Source organism: Ochotona curzoniae, unplaced genomic scaffold, assembly GCF_017591425.1.
Source record: "Ochotona curzoniae isolate NIBS_2020 unplaced genomic scaffold, NIBS_Ocur_1.0 contig_1, whole genome shotgun sequence".
Lineage (NCBI taxonomy): Eukaryota > Metazoa > Chordata > Mammalia > Lagomorpha > Ochotonidae > Ochotona > Ochotona curzoniae.
The window spans coordinates 29,154,556-29,162,633 of record NW_024464918.1 but is presented as its reverse complement, the minus strand read 5'-3'; positions in this window follow the sequence as shown (position 1 = coordinate 29,162,633).

Genomic DNA, 8,078 nt, shown 5'->3' with positions numbered 1-8,078 from the left:
GCTCAGGAGAGCCAGTGAAAGGTTTTAAATGGAGGGGTGTCAAGCAATGGATGTGAGGGTACAGTCAAATGGCCTTGGCAAGATGGCTCAACTCGTTACTTATCCCACATGAATGCTGGCTTGTGTCACGGCTACTTTACTCTCTGCTTCCCATCCTACTCCCTGCTTGTGGCCTGGGAAACTAGTGGAGGATAAACCAAAATCTTGGGGCCCTGCATTTGTGTTGGAAACTCAGAGGGCAGTCCTGTCTCCTGGCTTCGGATTAGCTCAGCATCAACTGCTGGGGCCATTGGTGGAATGAACCAGTAGATGGTAGATCTTTGTCTCTTCTCTCTATAAATCTTCCTTTCCAATTATATATATATAATATATATAACATATATATTATATATACACATGTTATTCTAGGAGCTGGTGTTGTAACATAGCATACTAAGTCTCTGCCTGCAGTGCCAGTATCCAATATAGATGTTGGTTCCTGTCTCAAATGCTTCTGATCCAGCTCCATACTTATGGCCTAGGAAAGCAAAGGAGGCTGGACCAAGTTCTTGGGCCCCCGTGTCCACGTGGAGGAGCCGGAGAAGCTCCTGGCTCCCAACTTTGAACCTGTTCAATTCCAGCCATTGTAGTCATTTGGAGAGTGAATCAGCAGATGGAAGATCTCTCTCTCTGCCTCTCCTTCTTACTCTGCCTCACCATTAAAAATAAACGTATCTTAAGAAAAAAGCAGCTATTACAAACTATACTCAAACATTGCCAACAGAAGCACCGGGTACAGAATGGGCACTAAATTTCCTAACAAGGGCAGCTTTAAGTGCTGAGGTTGGGCCTGGTTCTCCGGACTGGCCACTGGTGGAGTGTGCCAGAAAGAGCCCTCACAGATACAAGTGTTTGAGTGTATACGCCTTGAGTTCAGTTCAACTTCATGCAGAGAGGGAGGAAGGCACGGGGCAGGAAATTCTACTCATCATTCCCCTCGAGTCTGTGCTTCCTAATAAGCTTGAGAATGAGAGAGAAAACTACCTGTTTCTTCTGTCACTTGAGTTCCCACTTACCTCACAGAGACCCGACCATAATGAGTTATGCCGTAGCATTTAGTGTACTGCTTCCTAAAACAAGGCCTTACCTCATCTGGTGCTTGAAGACCAAATGCGTGCTAGGGGAAAAACTGGCAGTGTTAGGTTCATATGAGGTAGAATCTTATGGGCAATTAAGCAAGCTTTTAAGGGCCTTTATGAATAGACATAATCTTGCCTCATATGCTGAATCTATATCCTAAATTATTTTGTAAGATGAAAATTTGATGAATCCTGCGTTAACATGGGACTACTCTGACTTCACATAGAAGGAACATCATGATGGATCTTACTATATTTCAGTTTAAAGTCATCCTATAATACAAACGACATCTATATAAGCAGGAGAATATGCAAATTCTAAGGGACAGACTTATTACTTGCATATCTTGTGATAAATGTTGAATCTGAACTGAATCTGCTTTGTGTTTGTTTATGCAACCTGTGGACAAGAAATAGGACCATCTTGGCATGGAATCTGCTGATCCTTCTAGAAACGTCCACAGTAAGAGGCTAAACTCTAACTCAAAGAACACATGCATCCTCTCACACATGGACTTTTTTTCTACTGAAGATTATGCGATTTCAAAACCTAAACATTCATCTGGAACATAAAGTCAGAATTTATATCCTGGCATTTGCAGATTTGGGAGTGATGCCTAGAGAAACAAACATGTTTTTTTTAATTAGTCCTAAAGGACAAGAAATAACAACTGGAAATTAATAGTGTTGGTCTAAAAATGCTACAGAAAATATGGTTCACATACTCTCAAGGAGATCTGCATTCATACCATGTTTTATCGGAATAAAAAGTACAAAAATAAACAAAAGGCCAGTTGATCTGCTTTAAAAGGATGTTGCATTTACTGTTTTTGATTAGTTTGTGTTTTTGCTCATGTTTGAACTCCTACTAGACCAATGGTCGAAAATATCACATAACCCGAGTCACATAATATTAACATGATTACTTCACTGTATCTCTGCTCCAAGACAATCAGCTCAGTCACAGCAACTTTCCTTTCAATTGCTCTTGCTGAAAAGTTGCATAAACAACCCAGGCCAGTTAATTCTTTCCTTGGGCTTTAAGCCTCATTGACATGCAGATGAGAGCCTGATCAAATGACCAGTCTGGGTGCACAGTGGAGGAGTCCACAGGCACAGAGGCAAGGGGTACTCTGCCTGCCAGCCAGAGGGGAGCTGGCTAGAATTCTCTGTCCTCATTGCAGCCTCCCTGGACGAGCATGTACTCTTGAAGAATACTAAACTCTTCCAAAACACTCCTTTCCTTCAACACAGCACAATCTGCAGCTTGTAGAGGTAGGCAGGGAAGCCCAGTCTGCAGCAGGGAAGTACAAACCCAGACTTCTAGAAGGGCCAGGCAGATCTTACTTGCAAATGAATCAGCTCAGCTCGGAACACCTGAATAATAAGTCCAGGGAAATCAGGTTCTGGCCCAACTACTCTGGCATCTTTTAGGACGTCTGGCACACAGGAAGTGGTTGGTGTGCATATACAGGTATTAGGTAAGTTAACAAATGCTGCCAGCAAGAGGTTGTGTAATTTCGTGCACATCACTTTCTCTGGAGCAGCTTTTTAGTCTCCTGCTAAAATGTGGTGAAGTGAGGTGGGTCAGATCTTTGGTTCTCAACATTGGCTCACCTCACCCCACCCATCCCAACTCTGGGCCCTCTCTACTATCCTGCTTTCACTACACCAGCTGCCTTTTGTTCCCAATTATTTCCGAAATGTTCCTATGTTAAGTGGTCTGTTGAAATGCGTACAAATCAGAATCATATATCCTGATGAGATAATCTGCGCAAACTGAAGCCATTTCCCTCCTGCACCATTTCAGTTCCTGTCCCCTGCACAGCTGCAGCAGATGGGGCTCTTGAATCCCGGCTTCAAGGATGGCTTTGCCCTGTCAACTTTCTGTAACAGGAATCACACACCAAGTACCTTGTACTCCAGAGTACTTCTTTGTTCCAAATAATGGCTGGAAGGCTTATCCATGCTGCTGTGTAACAGCTGACTCTTTCCAGCTCCAAAATGCTACTAATTACCAATCCCACACATAAGAGAAGGGCATGATCAAAAGCATTCAATGCAACCTACTTAGTCACAGCGATGAAGGAAAGTGTAAGGAGAGCTGGGCAGTGCCATCTTTGTGTGTGTACCCCAGGGTTCCCCACACAGATGGAGTTTTGCCTCTGCAGACAAGTGACTGCAAGCTCTGATGGTGCCAATGCTCTCCCAGCTAAACGTCCCAAAAGGCTATGGTTCTAAAGAACAACTCAAAGCCATGGCAAATGAATCACAGATTACCACAAACTTACACGCAAAAGAAAAGATGATTTCAAGCAGCCTGTAATTCACCTGTGAACAGATGACATAGTTAAGTGCCGAACGAGTAGACTACTACCAGAATCCTAAAGTCTTCTCTGTTACTGAGTCTTTTGCCCATAATTCAAGGTTATTTTTTTTCCCCCTGGCTTATCACTTGGAAAATTAAAAGGTCTGAACCTTCTTAAAACATGCACAGCAGGAAAAAAAAAATTGAAAATTGAAAGAGGTTTAAAGACACAAAAACATTTAAAAAAATCTCTAAGGTCCTTTTTTTGTAGTAGGGAACTTTTTTCTCAACTCTATATGAAACTATGAAAAAAGGGTTTCTAAGGAAGATTGCTGATAAAATAGGATCATGCAAACAAAAAGGCCACTGAACTTTCATCTGTCAGAGGGAAAAACAGAAGACTGGGCAATCAGGGGAGATAATTCAGCCACAGCACTGAACTGTACTCACTGATGAGAACTGAATAGAAACCAATCAGTGACTATATTTAAAAAGAAGCCCTAACAAAAGCACACAGCTTAAAAATCACTGGAAACTCAGTAAAGACCCTTCAGGTTTGTATGCAACTAGTGGTATGATCTTTGACGACAGCGTAGGACTCACAACTCAAAGAACTCTTTTTTTTTTTTTTTCCTTTTTCTGGAAAGGTCTGCCTGAAATCTAGAGCAGAAATCAAAAGGTAAGACTTTCATTAAAGGTATCACTTTACCAATCTAAATCATTGATAAAAAATATCATTCACAAGCACTAAAGCATCCAGTGTTTTGAAAGCCACACCCTGCTGACTATAGGTAAGCCAGATGCCTCCATGAGAGCCACGGATCCACCAGTCACGGCCTCCTCCTAGAGGCTATGAGAGGGCGGGAGATAAAAGGTCCTCATAGCCCTTCTACAGGGCCATCATCTGGCCTTCTGGGACACAGCCCACATTCTGTATACAAACTCATTTGGTTTGGGTTAGAATTGACCAAATTTGCTAAGCAGCTAGCCTTCCCCGATGAGGTCAGCAGCAAACATCTAAGTTACAGCTGGGGCCAAATACAGACAGAAGACGCTGCACACTGCTGATGAGTGACCATAGTGGGGGCCTGTCTGGGTCCTCTTGACACCAAGTGCAAACCCCAAAAGCGCTTCCCTGGCTGGGCTTAGTCCACAAACCCCACACAAGAGCAAGGCCTTCGTCAGCTCACATTCTCAATTCTTCCTCTGCATTTGAATATGTGCATGTACTAATAGGAGAGGAAAGATATAAAATGAAAAGAGAGATCATAGCCAGAATTTAAACAGGGTAGTAAAAAGCTGTGAAGAAGTAACACTTCTTTATGCAAGAGAACATTAACTACGCTGCACTGACAGAAAAGCATTGGAATCCCATCAGTGACAGTGTGCAGTGCTGTCTGGGAGATGGGACAGGATGTGTTGACACTTCTTCAATGTTTCCTACAATGGCCTTTAAGATGAAAGCAAGTCTCCAGCAATTCATGCTATGAGCAAGAATAAATACCGACTGTCTTGCTGTTCATGGACTTTAGTGTTCTGGCTTCCATTAAGCTTTCTTCGAAAGAACCCATTAGTATCATGCATGTCTGTTCTCCTCACTCCATCACAGACACAGCTCTTGATGCCATGTGCCCACGTGAGGCTCACCTGCTTGTCTGGCTCTGTTGGCAAGAAAGCCACAGGAGACTGGTACACCCCTCTCATGATCCCACCATACCATCCTGTGCGTCCCCAGGCCCTGGCTCACACATAGCTTGGAAAAACCTGTAATAACATGACCAGTGCTCCCAACTCTTACAAAGTGAGATGTTTAGCAACAAGCTAAGGGGGCTGAGATCCACAACAAAGATCCACAGCAAAGTGACTGGTCAGAGTTTCCTAGTCATCAACACTGATTTTATGTAAAGCTCTCTACTCCTTCTAAGCCCTTTGTGAGGCACTATTTACGCACTAAATACACAAACTGAAATGACAGTGCCTGCTTAGTATGTACCAAGACAAAATAATAAACTCACATTGTTGTCATCCAAAAAAATACCCATTAGCTGAAACTAACATTAGAAAACAAGAGTGAAGAAAGTTTTCTGCATTTAGCTGAAACTTTAAAAATCACCTCTTACATACTTTTTTTTTTTTTTTAATAAGCAGAGAGACAGAGAGCAAGCATGTGTTGGGTCATTCCCAAAAGTCAGGGATGAGCCAGGCCAAAGTTAGGAGCCATGAAGTCCAGCTGGCTCTGCAACGTGGCAGGGACCCAATTACTCGGGCCATCACCAACCAATGCCTCCCAGGGTCTATATCAGGAAGAAGCTAAGCTCAGAAGTTGGAGCCAGGTATCAATCCAGGCACTTTCAACGGTGGGAGGTGGCGTCTAACTGTGAAGCCTCATGCCTGCTGACCACTGAGGACACAATGATCTGACCGAAGACACAGAATGGCAGCTTGACTCTAGGAAATAACTGGCAGCAGAAAAGACTCCAGATCACACAGGGGTATATTACCTTAATTATGTTCATTAAAAACTATCACAAGCAAGTTTAGACTATAACTGTAGCAATGAACTGCAGTCAAGACTGAATGACTTGGGGGGACATTTTTCTTTTTCTCCAGATAATGTCATACAATAATTCTACCTCAACTGGAACCATTATTGCAAAAGTACTCAAAATGTCACCAATTTTCCCAGGAGCTTTTATTATCATTTGAGTCTTAATAATTCTCACAGGAAGCATTTTCTCATACCCTCCTCCATTTTTTTTTCCTCTTGTCAATTGTACAAAGGTTTAACTCTGCTGGTTTTCCCAATTTGTACATGATTCAGGTGACTTTTGAACAACAATTGCTTTAGGGAATCCTTACCATCCATGTGTTTAGTTGCATGGATTATAGATACCCTCTATTTTTAACAGGGCTTTTCCCCCCATTAAGTTTCTATAAGCATCTTACAGTGAGTTCCAAGGAGAAGCACTGGCTTGATGGGTTGTTGGACCTCCCTAGAGTTGTTTCCTCAGTGAGCAGGTTTCCTTGACAACGCAGCTCAACTCAGCGGTAGGAACCCAGGTGGTGAGCAGGGCGCCTGCTAACTCACCAGCCATTTAGGACATCAAGTTAATAAACAACAGAAATTACCTAGTCCATTACATATTAGAAAGTGAAATCTGGCTCAGTATCTTGTTTCCCTTTAATGGGTAAAGATAGCATAACAGTTATTCCTAAGTTTACTGCTTTTTCAAGCAATGTATAAAGCACTTGAGAATTAAAAAATTATCAACTTGCATCTCTACTGTTAAGGTATCCTGAAGGGGCTGTGCAATGGCATAGCAAGCTAATCCTTCACCCGGTAGTGCTGGTAGCCGATTCATGTCCTGGCTCCGGTACTTTGGATCTTTGCGTACGGCCTGGGAAAGCAGAAGAGGATGGCTCAACTGCTTAGAATGGCACACTCACATGGAGAGACCCCAAAGAAACTCTTGGATCTCAGCTTCAAATCAGCAGCTCTGGCTGCTGTGGCCATTTGGGGAGTGAACCAGCAGAGGGAAGAACTTCTCCATTTGCTCTCTGTAAAAGCTGCTTCTCAAAAACAAGTAATTTTTTTTAAAGAGAAAACTTACATTATAAAGTAGTTGGAATGGAAGATGAGTATTCAATATGTTTCTAGATGTCAGAAATAATGAAATGGGGAGGTACATCCCAGTAATTTGTGGAAGATTTAAATAGAATCAATATCTGTAGCAATTCTCTACACAGTGTGAGCCAATACTGACTCAAGAAATAAAAATGGAATGCCTATAGTATAGTTTGTACTTCACCTGTTGGTGGAGCTCAGTGTTCATAGCCTGAGCAAATAAATGAATAAATAAACAAATAAGAACTAAGATGGGGAACGTGTTCATTTTAATTTTTTAATGAAAAATATCAGCATAGGAAACAACCATGACCACTCTTTCCCAAATAGAACTTTACTCCCCTTGAAAAATATCATGGTCACATTTTAGGTAAAACAAAACAAAACAAAACAGAAAGCTATCTTCTTTTCACTAACTTTTATAATACATGCCCAGAAATGTTTAAGTAAGGGAATCATCATGCCAAAGAACTATGCTGAAATCCTTATTTCAGGTAAAGAATTCTTAGAAAATGAAAACTAAATTAGAAGGGAGAAGAAGGAAAATCAAAGTATGCTTTCAAACTGAGGGCTTTTACATGTATGTAGAGGCACCAACGGCCCCGGAGAGCCAGTCTTGTGCGGCTGTGTCTAATTTTAGCATGCTCTACGTGTGTGCACACAAACACAGATATGCACACACTGTTGTTATCTTTGGAGTCTGACCTTAAGCACAGAAACCGTCAAGAGAAAGAAAAAATCATCCGCTAAAGTCCTCCCACTACTGGTCAGAGAGCAGAGCTGAGCTGGTAAGCAGATGTTCCCCGTGTAAAGATGTTACGATGTCCACTTTATTCCAACAAGCTTTGAAAAGTATTTCTCACACAGGCCTTCCAGAAAACTGCATCATATTATGGATGATAAACATTTCGGTCTATCTTTTCAAATTATTTGCAGGTAAATGAAGAACGGTAAATGACACTGGTGTCTAGATGGTTCTACAAAGTACTTTTTGTTTGTTTGCTACAACGGCATAAAAACATGAGGT